The sequence below is a fragment of the Vicugna pacos genome, chromosome 2 (genome assembly GCF_048564905.1).
Source record: "Vicugna pacos chromosome 2, VicPac4, whole genome shotgun sequence".
NCBI classification, from domain to species: Eukaryota; Metazoa; Chordata; class Mammalia; order Artiodactyla; family Camelidae; genus Vicugna; species Vicugna pacos.
This window is the reverse complement of record NC_132988.1, coordinates 92,257,861-92,272,852: the sequence shown is the minus strand read 5'-3', so window position 1 is coordinate 92,272,852 and position 14,992 is coordinate 92,257,861. Positions and strand designations below refer to the sequence as shown.

The following is a 14,992-nucleotide window of genomic DNA, read 5'->3' as shown; positions in this document are numbered from 1 at the left end:
CAGTCCTTCCAGCTCAGCTTCCAGGTGGTTCCTGACTGACACTCTGGGCTCGAGAGTCCCGTCCTGGAGCTGAGCCCCAGCAGAGCCGGGCCTGTCTGGGTGCCCGTGGGGTCCAGATGACTTATTAGCATGCTGTCCCTCCAGACCAACCCTGACTCTGAGCTAAAGATCACTGAGATGCTTGTGCTACGGGGGCCGGCTCATTAGGTGGGATTCCCTGACACCGAGCAGGCCCGCTGACCTTCGGTGAGTCTGATCTGGACGATTCCTGCACACATCTAAGCAATGCCGGACAAGTACAGAACTCAGCATTTTGTTCAACTGTTCAAAAATTCAAAAGCTTCCATAAACAATGATTTCTTATATAGGGTGAAATGGTGGCTCTCTTCCAAAGGGATGGAGCAGAAGAGACACTTCTTAAACCTGATGCCTGACATGTCCAATAAGGGCGTCTGTCAAAGCGCACTAGCCAAACACCCCATCACAGCCCCAGCTCGCTGCCGCCCGAGAACCAGGAGAGCTCAGAGTCAGCACAGAGCATCCCCAAGAATCATGCTCTGACAGTAACCACAGAAACTTCTCCTGGTGGGACAGTGAACACGTTACACAGAAGGAACTTCTGCTGCTGGAGACAACTCGAATGCCAGCAAAAGCTGAGTCCGTGGCAGGAGACGTCCGCTTCCCGGCCCACACCCTCAGAGCCTGAGGAAGGGCCCATGCGCATCCAGGCCAGGCAGCTAGGCTGGCGGGATCCCGCGTCTGCTCCTGCCGACAAGCAGCAGATGTCTCCACTGCTGGGAACAGCCATCCGTACCCCCTGGAAGTGTGAATGGTATTTTAGTTTTCCCCCACGGGCGTCTTGGAAAAGACTGAGAGACAAGCTGTATGGTCCACATGGCCGATTCACACTGTTGATTATATTTCTGCCGTCGTAAAGTTGAGAAATGTTATTTGCAGAGTAAGCATAGAGTGAAACCATAATAGATACCCAAGAGCTGCACGGAAAGCCGGAGATTTCATCTCGCCGGGGAAAGCAAGGCGGCCCCGTGGGCTCTAAGAGGAGACACTGATCCAAAGAAAGGAGCAGAGAGCGCCTGTGGTCAGGAGACAGGCTGCACCCTCCGGGCTGGGGGCTGGGGACCAGGGACCGGGGGACAGTTGGGGCTGGGACACTGGGTAGACCGGGAGGTTACAGATCCAATCTCCACTCCTAACATGGAAAACGCAAAACCTGAACAGAGTATCATTCTTAACACTTAGCCAAATACTCTACAGGCTGTACCTGAGGCAATTCAGAATCTGATCCTCTTCTAACATGTGCCCAGTAGATGACCTCACTAATAATGATGCTACTTGGGTCTTGAACAAATTGTTCCTTTGAGCAGTTCAAGTGCAAACACAGCTGATCCTCATTATTTGCAGATTCCGTATCTGCACATTTACCTACTCACCAAAATTTATCTGCAACCTGCAGATCAATGCGCGTGGCGCTTATGTGCTCACTCACAGGCATGCAAAGAGTGGCAAAAAAACCTGAGCTGCGTGACGTGCACGTCCCAGCTGAGGCTGCACAGACCACGCAACCTCTCTTGCTGCCAAGTGTCCCTCCCGTCGTCTATTTAGCATCTCTCTTTTTGGATCTTTGTGCTTTCTCTTGGTGATTTTGCTGTTTAAAATGGCCCGGGGGTAGTGCTGAAGTGCTTACTGTCTCATGTTCCCAAGCACGAGAAGGCTGTGATGTGCTTCACGGAGAAAATCTGTGTGTTAGATAAGCTCTGTCCAGGTGTGAGCCACTGTGCTGCTGGCTGTGAGCACAAGGTTAATGAATCATACATATTAATCAATATCTATCAAATGAGGTGTCTTTAAACAGAAACACACATAAAATAAGGTTATTTATCAACAGGCTGACAGAAACGTGACCAGAGGCTGGCAGGAATCTAACCTTGAATGTTCGCTAGGAATGCTGTATTTCAGTATTTGCTAATTCAATGTTGGCAGTGCTTTTAAAGAACTTTATAGACCCACTAGCATAGCAGGAATCAATTATACCTGCCCTCCCTCCTAGAGCAAGGATGGAGGGGTGCAGGACTTGGTCACTCTTAAGCTTTCTGGATCCTGGTATTGTCAGGTGTAGGTGGGACCAGGAACCACGAAGCCCTGGGTTCTTGTCACTGGCCCCCAGGCAAACCCCTCCTCCCCCAGGCACGGGCTTACCTTGGGCTTGTCTCCTCATCTCCCTAGTTCCCTCCCTCATATCTTACTCAATGTCACCTTCTCAAAAGGCCTTCCAAGACTATTTAAACCTGTATTCCTTCTGAGCGCTGCCTAGCTCTCTTCCCTACTTAATTTTTCTCCATAGCAAATATTTTCACCTGATTTACATGCATTCCACTTCCGTGTTTTGCTGTGCTCCCTCTCGTCACACTGGAACACAGACTACACGAAGGCAGGCGCCTGGTCTGCAGTCACCTCCACCCCTGAGCACAGAATCTGAGAGCTGTGAGGGTTGAACGAGCTCACACAAGTGGAGCGGGCTTTGAGCCTATTTGGTGCCTGGTAAAAGCTACTACCGTTACCATCACTGGGACTGACGGGAGTTCCTACTGCTGGCTTATCAGAAAGGTTTTATTGTACTGCTCACCACGAAACAAAAACCCCTGCAACTTAAGTGTCTGAGATGATGCAGTGAACTCAAAAAGTGCGAAGACCTACGAAGACCTCAACTGACAGCACGGCTGCTGACTGAGCAGCCCTGAGGGAGTACTCACGATCTCGCTCTGAAGGTGGCTCCTAGAAGTCTGCACGGCACACACAGGACACAGGGCCCAGGGCACAAGGGCTCCAAGGACCTGGGAACCCGAGCGCCTCACTCCACAGAACCTGAGTCCCGAGCCGCTGCCGACAAGAACGAGCGTCTACCCTGCGGCGGGAGGAGCGGGTGTGGAAGGCTGTCCTAAAGGGGTTCCCTTAGTCACCGCCACTTACTGACATGGTCCCCAACCAACTGGACTCTCTGTGTAACAAAAAGAGGAAGTGAGTATGAACAGACGCTCTTCCAAGATGTTTATGGCAATTCAAGAAGAAAATGTTACGTAGTTGTTTTAAGGAACTGGCTTTAAATTAGATACACTGAATTCACAGGGTGGGAATGTATGCACACAGAACTGAGATACTAAAAAGGAGGCCTTTTCACAGGGAAATATACACAAGATATTATGGTAGCTCACAGAGAAAAAAACGTGACAATGAATATGTATGTGTTCATGTATAACTGAAAAATTGTGCTCTACGCTGGAATTTGACACAACATTGTAAAATGATTATAAATCAATAAAAAAAGGTTAAAAAAGGGAGGACTTTTTAAATAGTATCATTCTTTTAAAAATGTATTTATTATTTTTTTTTTAGATTTTGGGGGTAGGTAATTAGGTTATTTATTTACTTAAATGGAGGTGCTGGGGATTGAACCAAGGACCCTGCATATGCTAAGCACACACTCTACCACTGAGCTATACCTTCCCCCTAGGAGGACATTTTCAGGAGACTAGAATAAAGGCAAAAAACCTGCTCCCAGAGATGACAAGGTGTCTGAGGATTAGACGTATCTGGCTCCATCTGAAGACAAACAGATTAAAGAGCCTCCGTGTGACCCCTCATCACAGGCAGATGACACACCTGTGTCTCAAACGTACTCAGGTTTTACCCTGTGTGCGCACACAAGGGAACACAGAGCCCAGGAGCTCCGTTACCTGGAAACTACTCTAAGATCAACCCCGGTGATCACACAAAAGAACCATGGAGAAGGAGGGGCCCAAGAACGCTGCAAGGCCAGGGGTTCCCAGAATTCCACGAGGAGAAGCGACTGCAGATCAGATCCTGTCACAGAGCCTCGAGATGGTAGGAAGGAAGGAAGGAAGCAGTCAGTGGAGGCAAGCCTTGCGGGAGGCCTGACTTGAAGACACGGGTGGAGAGGAGTTCGTGCTGGGAGGGGGCAGGGGAGGGAGGGAGAACTCTGCATTATTTAGGGTACACAGCCTGGGTCCTGCAGACAGGCTCCCCGGCCGAAGCCAGAGCAGTGCTTGCTCATTACTGCCGCCTGCAGGACAACAGCAACTCTGCCCCCGAAAAGACCTGGGATGGGGTCTAGCGATCTGGGCCAGAGATTGCGGTCCAAGGGCAAGGAGAAGCCACATTTCGAAACTTATCTCCCCTCTTCCTGGACTCCTGCTGGAGAAACTCAGCTTCTCATCTCTTTCATGCTCTGCTATTCTCTGAATTAATGCCGCTTTCCCCATTAGCTTCTGAGATTTGCTTTCAGAGCTGAACTCAAAGCTCTGCTTGTCGCCTTTGCTTGACTGATGCAGCCCATCGGGAGGGCAGTGATCTGCCCAAGGTCTCCTGGCCCGTGGGCGGCAGGTACAGGCGAGCCGTGGGGTCTCCTGACTCTCAACACCGTACCCCTTCCACTACCCCTTGCGACCTCCCCCAGTAGCCACTGGAGGCCACAGACCCTCGTGTGTGCTTCTTCCTCCTCCTCCCCCCACATTGCCTGAGTAACTGCCACTTACATCATCAGCGCTTAGCACCTGTTAGTTCGTTTTTCCTCTAATGAGAAGATGCAAGGTATCCTGAGAAAAATCACCAAAACTAACCAAAGCGATATGAATCCTGTGATTTGTAAAGAAAGAGAGATGTCTCGATTAATTTTCTCAGAGAACAATAAGATTATTGTGAAATATTTGAATAAATGTGGGGAAAATGCAGCCCGAAGTTGTCCTTCTACACAGAGTATCAAGCAAGAGGCGGGGGCTCTGGAACAACAAGGAGAAATGGAAAGTGCTGACAATGAACTTGTAAGGAAAAAAGATGCTAAAACAAGGGGGCTGTGGGCTCTTTACCCCTGGGGCAAAGCTTAAAAATCTGGATGATGAGTTAATTGTCCCCAGGGACCTTCCTCTTTCAACAGAGATGACCAGACTAGAGGCACGAAGTTTATTCTGTATCTACGTTCCGATTCTGCATTTTGCATGCAACCTCTGGGACACTTATTCCATGACAATACAGGAGACCCTCAACCATCCCGTTTTTCCAACTGCTTTGGGAAGAGTCTTTGCATCTTGAAGAAGATGGCAGTCCTATTTAAGTACATGAAAGAGGACACAAAATAAAATGTATTTTTCTGTCTCGAGAATATCTTCAGTTATTAACAAGGTGGCGTGCCCCAGTGCTGGCGAAACCACACTACCTTAACTCTACACAGCTTCCCCTGGTGGAAACGGGGCCAGCACCCACCTCGCACATCACCGTCCCGCTGGCGTACAGTTAGCGCGGGCACACGCTCACCTCAGCAGACTTAAATCTTCCAGAGGGGTCTGCAAAGATTTCTCAGCTTCCTGTGTCAAATTCCGCCCCCCACAACTCACATTAACTTTTTAATAAGTTTTTTAAAAAAAAGAGTTTTAGGAAAATGTTTTATAGATGCTACATTATCAACAGCTTTATCTTGTGGACAATAAGTATTTTAATGCTGTTAACAGCAGGAGGCCAGAATTTGCTGCAATCCCCCACTTTTGAGCAATCTTTGTAATCTTTAAAATCACTGCAAACACTGGGGAGAAGTGGCCAAGGAAGGAGGAATCTCATTTCCTGTAAAAGGGGGGCAACTTCAATGCCAATAATATGCACACAGAACTTTGGAATAAGTTTTTTTTTTTCTTTTATTTTTTTAAAGGCTAGTATAAAGCCCCTGGTGGCTGAAGCCCAAATCTTTTTACCCAAGACTCTGGGGCTGAGCCTGGCCTGGGCTTGTAGGCAAGCCCTAGGAAGAGAAGGCTTGCTTTACTGAACTCAAGTGCTTCACTGCCATTCCGGCTGGGCCGCCAAGGAATTCTGAACTGATGAAGGCTTAACATAAACGTGCCTTAAAATACAGAAAAAGGGGAGAGTAATATGTTCTATGTGAAGTAAGAAATCTCACACACACACAAATGCACACACATTGCAACCAGTCAAAAAAATTGCTTCACAGTTTTGTCTATAACATGAGGCCAAAAAACTCAGCCACATTGACACAGACCATCGCTATCTCCTTTCCGAAAATTAGATTAAAACTCTTTCTTCATATCATCACTAATGCTTTCTGAAAATCTGAAAATTAGATTAAAACTCCTCATATAACTTATATAAGCTGGTATTATCTGCATTTTTATTAACCACCAGTGTGTTGCCAGACATTTCCCATTTTAATTTTTTTCTGAAGTCTAGGAAAAGAGCACTGCTGCTTAACTTGAGCTATGACACATTGTAATACGCTGCTGCTGAAATGATTCCCAAACTTACTGAATAAGAGAGAGGGGGGGAGGGTGGACGGCACCTCTGGGACAGGGCTGCACCCCACCCCGCCTGCAGCGGGCTTGATCCACACGGCAGCAAAAACCGGTAACTAATCACGACTGATGGGACTCCTGCGAACCAGTACATCGGAATATTTTAAAGAAACTTTTGAAAGACCAGAATCAGGCATTATGTTTAGTTAGGGCTGTACAGCAAAGCATTTCTATCGCATCTTACTATGTCCTCACAATAATACTGTGTGTTTCCCAGACCACGCATTAATGCCATCCGTTTTACAGATGAGAAAAGTGATGTTCAGAGAGGTTAATAAAGTCACACAGCTCATCACCCATGGTACTGAGGCCAGAATCTAGCCTTTCCAGCTCCTACTTCATACCCTTTCCCTTTGGAACATGGCCCTGCCTTAGGGATGAAGACTCTGGCTGGTTTTTCCTCTATTGTCCACTAACACACACAGACACACACACACACACACAAAACACACAGGAAAAGCTGTATTTTATTTCCTCTCAATCTTTAACACAGTTACATGTCTTCAGATGAGACAGCCCAGAGATTTAGCACTTGGTCTCTGAACCCAGGCTGCCTGGGTTCAAATCTCAGCTCTGCCATTTATCAGCTGTGGAACTGTGGGCAGGTCACCTAAGTTTCAACTAAAAATGGGAGAAATAAGAGAACAAAGCTCACAGGGCTTGTGGGAAAGCAGGACAGTGGTGGCAGCAGTGGGTGTCTGCCAACTGCCTTTTACAGAGGCGCCAATGAGCCTGAAAGACAGAAACAGAGCTTACCGACAAGGGCCCCAAGCCACCCTGTGGTGCCTGTGCCCCAAACTACGAAATGCTCAAGGGCTGTTAGCAATCATCACTGTGATTTTATTGTCAGAACACAGGCTTTAGAGTCTGCTTCATGCTCAAATTTCAGTTCCTCCATATAACAGGTTGGTGATTTTAGAAAAGAGACTTGGGTTCTTTGAATCTCAATTTCCTCATCTGTAAAATGGGAATGGTAACATCCCCTCCCTCGCAGGGTTGTTCTGAGAATCAGATGACCTGCTGCTGCAAGTAAAGCACCCAGGAGTGCCCGACTGAGTCATTTTTGAAATTAGTTAATTAAAAAATTGAGATATAGTTGATAAATGACATGGTGTAAGTCTAAGGTGTACAACGTTGCTGATTTGACACATTTATCTACTGCAGTATGACCACCACCGTAGCGTTCGTTAACACCTCTATCACACCACAAAATCATTTCTTTCTTGTGGTGGAACAATCAAGGTCTAGTCTCTTAGCAACTTTGACGTTTACAGCACAGCACTGTTGACCATAATCACTACACCATGCAGGTCTCCACGATGTATTTACCTACTAGTTGCAAGTGTATACCCTTAACATCTCCCAGTTTCCCCCATTCCCTAGCCCCTGGTAACCTCCACTCCTGAGTTGGGCTCTTTTAGATTCCACATATAAGAGACATCATATGTTATTTGTCTTTGTCTGACTTATCTCATTTAGCATAACACCCTCAAGGTCCATCCATGTTGTCACAAATGCCAAGATTTCTTTCTTGTGGCTGAGTAATATTCCTTTGTATATACATATCGCATTTTCTTTAGCCACCCACCTGTTGACGGACACTTATATTGTCAATTTAAATTATTTACGGGTTGTCTAAAATGTCTCCTTCAACAGGAGGCAACTGAAATTCCACAGACAGCTGCCAAGTTGTCTCCTCCTTCAATTCCAGTAACATGGTAACTGTCATTCTTAAGTGAGATCACCATTTTCTCTGCTGTATTATTTTCTTTTGCTCCCCTCCCCGGTCTGGTTGAATTTAAGCCATGTTGCACACATACGCAGGACGGATGGACAGATGACTTGGTTGCAGATGCTCGCTGAGAGCAGTCACTCCTCGTGTCAGTTTAGAGACTGAAAACGGGCAAGCCTGATGACTAAAATGTTTTCCTTGGAAGCAGCAGAGCCTGGAGCAGAGGAAGAACTCAGGCTCTGATCTTTGTGGCTTCACACTTTGATGAGATTTTACATAGGAGTCGTAGGAGTGAGGGGACAGTGTGGCTGACCTAAAATGGCTCAGGGTCTGAACTATGCTAACAGTCCCATGGGAAGAACCACCATTTCTCTATCAAGTTTAGTAACTGCAAATAAATAAGAAATACTCACAGTACTACCTCAATACTGCACCAGCATCAAGAGAAGGAGGACTGGTACGTGCTGGCCATCTTCCAGGCAGCCTTGGAATGGCAGCTTCAGGACACCAGAGCCTCTTCCTGGAGGACCCAGCCCTGCCGGATGAAGGCAACGCTGCGGCTCCCACCTAAGGCTCTTCAGATCTGGGACCATCCACGGCCTGGAATTCTCTGCCAGGATCCCAGGGGCCGGGTTCATGCACCTGCCACTCCCCCGCAATCTCAGGACAACCGTCTCCACCCGTGCCGCTGGCCGCCACCCATCACCCCACCCGTCTCCTGCTGCCCTCCTTCGGGGGGAGAGGGAGGTCCGCCCCTCCTGAATCAGCCCTGCCAGGCATCAGCCCGCCACAGGGCACAGCTGCCAACGGTCGGACAACAATGCAGCTCGTTTCAACAGCGCCTTTCAAAACCCGGGGGCTGGCGTGGCTGCCAATTCCTCGACTGCTCATTCAGGCAAGTGTAGTGACCAGAAGTTAATAAAGGAAAGGGAGCCGTGGTCCTGCCAGCAACACAGCATCAGGCCGTGGCCATGTTGGCAAATAAAGGGAGGAAAACAGTTTTAGAAACACAAAAGCTGTCCTCTGGGCCGAGAGACAAAACGAGTATCGAAGGCCAACGGCTCGGTGTCCAAGAGGCAGTGAGTGTCGCTCTGCTCAGTGGAAAACCATTCTGGACAAGGGTCAGGAGCCTGGCCTGAGTCCTCCTCGTCCCAGCCCAGCTGTGTGACTGCCTCTCTGCTCCCCCACCTCTCCTAAAGCTTGAATGAGATGGTCCTTAACTTCTCTTTGCGAATGTCAGCCTAAAAGCCATGCGTGAGAGGATGAACCTCATTCTGCCGGGACTTGGTCTGTCCGTCACTGGCTCTGTGCTTTGGTTTCTTGATTCAACTGTGTTGACAGTCATGCCCTTCACTCAGGACATTTTCGCTGAATGACTGAAATGTGGGAATGACATCTGTCACAGACTGTGTGCCCCAAAGATAGAAGCAATAAAGACCCCCCGTCCTACAAGCTCTCTGCCGTGTGCCCTTGATGCTCTCCCTCCAGAGGTGGAGTCCTGCCTCCACCCTGGGTCTGGGCTGTGACTGCGCGCATCAACACAACCGGTGGACATGGTGTGGTGCCACCTCCAGGGACAGCCTTGTCGCATCTGGTGGCTTCAGCTTCCTGCTTCTTGGAAGCCAGACACCATGTGAGAAGTACACCTGCCTACCTAGAGATCACCACTGTGAGAACCCCCAAGCCACACAGAGAGGCCCTGGAGGATGAGACGCCACGTGAAGACAGAGGCCAAGGAACACTGAGCCACTGGGCACGTGAGTGAGGAAGCCATCTTGGAAGTGGATCCTCCAGCCCTGCCTGCCCCCGGCTGCCCCCATGTGGACCATAAAGGAACTGCACCACTGAACCCTCCCCAGATTCCTCCACCCACATTTATTTCATGAGCGAAATAAATGGCTGTTTTAAACTACCGAGTTTTGACACAGTTTGTTACATGTGTACATAGGAATAGATCACAGAAACAATGTTATCTACAGTACTGGACAAATATGTATGGGCCTCATCTTAATAGATCTGTTCCTAAAAGCATTTGCTGAAAACGAACATAAAATTACATATAAAATTATTTTTTAATCTTCTGCACTTACATTTACATTTTGGGAGAGAATCACTAAATCCTGCTGCAATGCAAGTATACTCAGTTTAGGGATTATATCCTTCTGGAAAACCACATAAACCACCCCTCACTCCCAGCCAGGGAAGATGTCCCTGGCACAGCATCCATTCATGACAGGATAACTCAGCACTTCGAACAATGCATTGAATTTGCCTGTTTGTTGTCTGCCCCCTAAAGGCAGGGGACATAGCCATTCCTTCTGGTAACAGAATAGTCATATGGCCAATGCACAAAGTATGACAAGGATGGCTCTCCGCACTTGACACGTATCTTATGTATACATCAACTCCCTTAATGTTGACAGTAGCCATGTGGGGTAGGTACTATTATACCCACTCTACAGATGAGGAAACTGAGGCACAGAGAGGCTAAGTTACTTGTCCAAGGTCACCCAGTTAAGTAAGTAGTAGAGACTGGCTTTGAACAAGGCAGTCTGGGCCCAGAGTCCACACTCTTAGCCACTGAAACACATAGCTTCTCCTTTAATATTAAACATTCAATAAATATTTTTGTCTCAATTAATAAATCGACAACAGAAATCAAATCCAAACTTCTCACACACATCAGTATTTCTGAAAGAAAAAAAAAAACCTGTGCCATGTGAACAAAAATCAATTATAAGTACGACATGCAGACATAAAATCCCATATAAATGCTAAGTAATGATAATGAATTTGCTACACAGACCAGAAATAAATCTGAATGAGAAAAGATACTCCTTACCCCTTCCTGTTTATCTATTAGTGCTAATCTAGTCAGTAGCCACTAATGTAATTACTTTGGGAAAATCTATGCTAATAGGAACCCAGGGAGGGCACAGATAAATAAATAAAGCTTACAGAAGAATGTTAGAATGTCATATTCATTGACCATTCATTCCAGAAAGCTCCTCCACCAAACCTACTCACAACTGATTTGCATCATCCCCTCCCCTTTTCTCTCCACCTGGGGTCAGGTTACAACAGAAGATTAAGGAGACAAGCAAAGCTTTCACAAAAACAGTGCCTGGGAAAAAAATCCCGGAGCAGCTGAGAACTGATTGCAAGTGGCCATAACAGAACTGGGAGGTACTGTGTAGAAAGGCTGTGTCTCCTTCCCCACAGAGCATGCATGGAAACGATGCCCTATTTATCAGGTTTCAAACTTTTTACTGTTGCTGCTCAGCGTGCTATGTACAGACCAGCAGCATCAGCAGCTCCGGAGAGCTTAACAGAATTGCAGGACCTTGTCTGGCTCCAGAACAATAGAATCTGAATTTCCCAACATGGGCAGGAAAGTCCCAAAGCACTGGGAAGGACTGGACCACGTGAGTCTAGGGGATGGTGGAAAGTAAGGGGGAGTCTGTCCTCAAGCAGTGACTCTCCAGTCCCCTCACCCTGCCCACCTCCAGCATCTCTGTTCCCTCCACCCTAAGCCGCCCCCACTCCCCCCGGCAGCCAGTGACCATAAAGCACAGGGAGGTGATCGCTGGGAGAGGGTGGGCACGAACTATCTCACACTTTGAAGCCAAATGCACCTAAGTTCAAGTCCCTGTTCCACCAGTTACTGGCTGGGTGATAAAATGAATTATTTAACCTGCTCAAAGCACCAATTTCTTATCTGTAATATGGCAGAAATAACCACAGTGCCTTGTGTTTGCAGGAAAACTGCATGTAAGTGCCTGGCACAGTGCAGGGCACAGGCGGAGTGTGTGTTTAGGAAAGGGAGTCAGCCCTCTCTCTCCAGCCCTGCCTCCAACTACTCTTTCTTTTCTTCTCCAGATTTGGAGACAGATGAGACTGAACTATTTCATCTCCAGATGCCACAGATCAGGACTATTATTTTCATTTCAGATCTGAAAATTTCTCAGAACCAGAAGTAACTTCTGAGATGACAGCACATTCACTTTACAGAGGAGGAAGCTGCAATCCAGAGAATTTAATGCTTTGGGAAAATATAATCTTCCTTACCCCATTCCTTTATGGTGGGTTTCAAAGAACAGTGTTCTAAAAGCAGTTCTAATTACTTCTCCTCACAAATATCCTCAAAATGATTTGTTATGCACTCGGAGAAGACAGGAGGATGGGGTGGGTGGTCAGAGATACAGGAGATCCACCTTTGAATAACATCTCCACCACTAATTGTGTGGCCCTAGGAAAGCTGTATAGTCAGATTTTTCTGAGAGTCACTTTTTTACCTGTAAAGGAGGCCCATTAGTCATCTTTAACGTCACCTCTAGCTATAAGCAATTCAATGATTCCAAATGAAATACCCATTTCTTTAAAGATGTAATTTTAATATTGTCCACAAGATGGCAGAACGCCTCCTTTACGGAAGTTGGAGCAGTGACACAAAGGAAAGAACTCTTAGGAATCAGTACATATTTATCAAAGCATTATGTTTTCCGCAATTTAATTGTAACTGGCTTTTATTGTAGTGTTTATCATTCAAATCAAGCATTTGGCCAGCAATAAGCCACATGCCATGAGGAAAGGAAAGTTTTAAAGAGCTGAGTTAGGCTGTTAAGGATGAGTGCAGAGGGCAGACTGCAAAATCCTAGGAATTTGGAAGTGCCCACCCGTGACAAGAAACTGCCTTCTTGGCAAGTAAAGCACACATGGCAATGATCTACAAAAGGTTTGGCTATACATTTTAAAAACAATAGGGTGTCCTGAATTAGATCCTGGAACAGAAAAAGGACCTGGAAAAACAACTGGTAAAATCAGAATAAAGTGTTAACAGTTTCGTAGCACTGTTAATTTTTCAGTTTTGACAAAGGCACTGTGGTTATGTAAGACAGGACCCTGGGAGAAGCACAGTAAGAGTCTAACGGGTAACAGGTATACAGGAACTCTCTGTGCTATCTTTGCAACTTTTCTGTAAATCTAACATTATTCCAAAATAAAATTTTTATTTTAAAAATGCATAGGAAAATAAAGAGGAAGAAACCAGCCCAGAAAGGATAGAAACACAGAGTTTCATAATAAACACAGGGTTTTGTAACTAACACACCAAATGTCCTGTCTTGATGATAATTTAAGAGGAGAAAGTTTTAAAGTAGGAGGTAGTAGCTCACATGCAATGAAACTAAGGTGAATGAACAAGAATGAAAAAGCCTAGAGAGCAGTGGGCAGGGGACAAATATCCCTAGGATATTACCGACGGAATTATATACCGCCAGAGCCCTTCTGGAAAGCAATTTTGCAATAAGTGACAGAAGCCATAAGCCGATAGCCCTTGACCTGGTAATTCCAGTTTTAGCAACCTGTACCAAAGCAATAATTTAAAAGAAAAAAAAAGCCACCTACTTTTATGAAGCTGTAGCTCTGCTCTGCAGTACCAGAAATTGTTCCTATGGTCACTGGGTGTCTGGACAGATTACAGTGCTATTAATTAAGTGGACTATTATAATGGAATGAAGAATGGCAAATCTGCGCATTGTGAAAAGGAACACGTAAAACAACTTTTTAAAGAGTTCGGTACATGCAGTGTAGTATCCTAGGTTGGGTTCTGGAACAGAAAAAGGACATCAGTGGAAAAATGTGAATGAAGCCTATTTTAGTAGTTAATAATATGGTATCAACACTAACTTCTTAATTTGGATATTTGTCCATGATTATGAAGACATTATAACTGAAAGATAGGTGAAGGGTATGCGGGAATTCAATCTTTGTGACTTTTCTATAAACCTATAATTATTTTAAAATAAAAAGGTAAAGAGCTCAGCATCATGTACAAACTCAAATGCACATACTGCAATCAAATAAAAAAATATTTACTGTATAAAAATTAGGCAGGCTCAAAAAACACTGTCAGAATTATAAAAATATCTTGCTCTTTGCTCATTCATGTGGCTACTTAGATGTTTCACTGAATGACTGATAATCAAGACGCTCTGACTCAGAGTGTCCAGAGAGGATTCCTGTATCCACAGCCTGAGAGTCTAAAAGATGACTTTCATCTGTTCAGCATGTAAGTTTCATTTAGGGAGCAAGGAAGACATTTTCCATAACAATCTTTCTAGTAATCATTCCTCAGGGACAATATTTAGAATTCCATCATACATGAAACTATTATTAATTTAATTAATTTAAACTATATAAATATTACTTTCCTAAGAAAAGGGTATCTCTGCTTGTATGGGTGGCACTCAGTTCCCAGGTCCTTCGCAAAATGACAGAATGGAAAGGGTTAACTAAAGATAACCTTTAGCTCCTTAGATCTGTGTGAAGCTTGCACATCTGGGAATATAGATCTTGCCAGTTCTCCCTCCTTGGGTGCCCCTGGCAGCATTAAATAGGTGAGGAGTGACTAAGGGAGTAGATGGGAGGGGCCAGAGGGCAGTGGTGATGGGGCATCCCTCCAAAGTGGCCTCATCCAAGTCAGCTCTAAACCAATGGAATTCCTCCAAATTTGTAAAACATAATTCGTTTAGTGTCACTGGATTTTGAAACAGCTATCATTTGGCAGGATCATCCTGGCATTTCCTGCAGGGTTTCCCTTGGCCCTCTTCCATCGGAGGGGTGAGAGGAGACACCCTGCATCCAGAGAAGCACAGTGAGACGCCTCAAATTCCTCAAAGGGACGCCCTCTGCGTGGAGCACCTATACCGCGTGGCTCTGTTGATCACCAGCCACACGGATGAGCTCCACTCCAGCCCCAACCTTCTCCTGCTCTGACCCAGCTGTTATTGTAAGCCTGGTGGAAATTACACCACTGAGGGATGGTCTGAAAAAACCTGCGGCCCATCCACTCCACTCCTAGAGTCCAGAG

At 46.1% G+C, this 14,992-nt stretch overlaps 1 protein-coding gene and 1 long non-coding RNA gene across 12 annotated transcripts in view; one reads left to right on the top strand and one right to left on the bottom strand.

Annotated features, from left to right (window-relative positions):
• APBB2 (amyloid beta precursor protein binding family B member 2) overlaps positions 1–14,992 on the bottom strand; it is a 348,955-nt gene that overhangs the window by 87,022 nt on the left and 246,941 nt on the right. The window contains exon 1 of one of the 11 annotated variants that reach the window (XM_072944869.1): positions 2,772–2,868. The exons of the other annotated variants lie outside the window; for them this stretch is intronic. The gene's annotated coding sequence lies outside the window, so the exon portion shown is untranslated. Of the gene's footprint in view, positions 1–2,771; positions 2,869–14,992 lie in introns of those variants that run through there. 11 annotated transcript variants of the gene reach the window in all.
• On the top strand, positions 3,868–5,194 carry LOC140700344 (uncharacterized). Its single transcript, XR_012078762.1, has 2 exons — positions 3,868–4,856; positions 4,970–5,194. It is a non-coding gene; the product is annotated as an uncharacterized lncRNA (long non-coding RNA).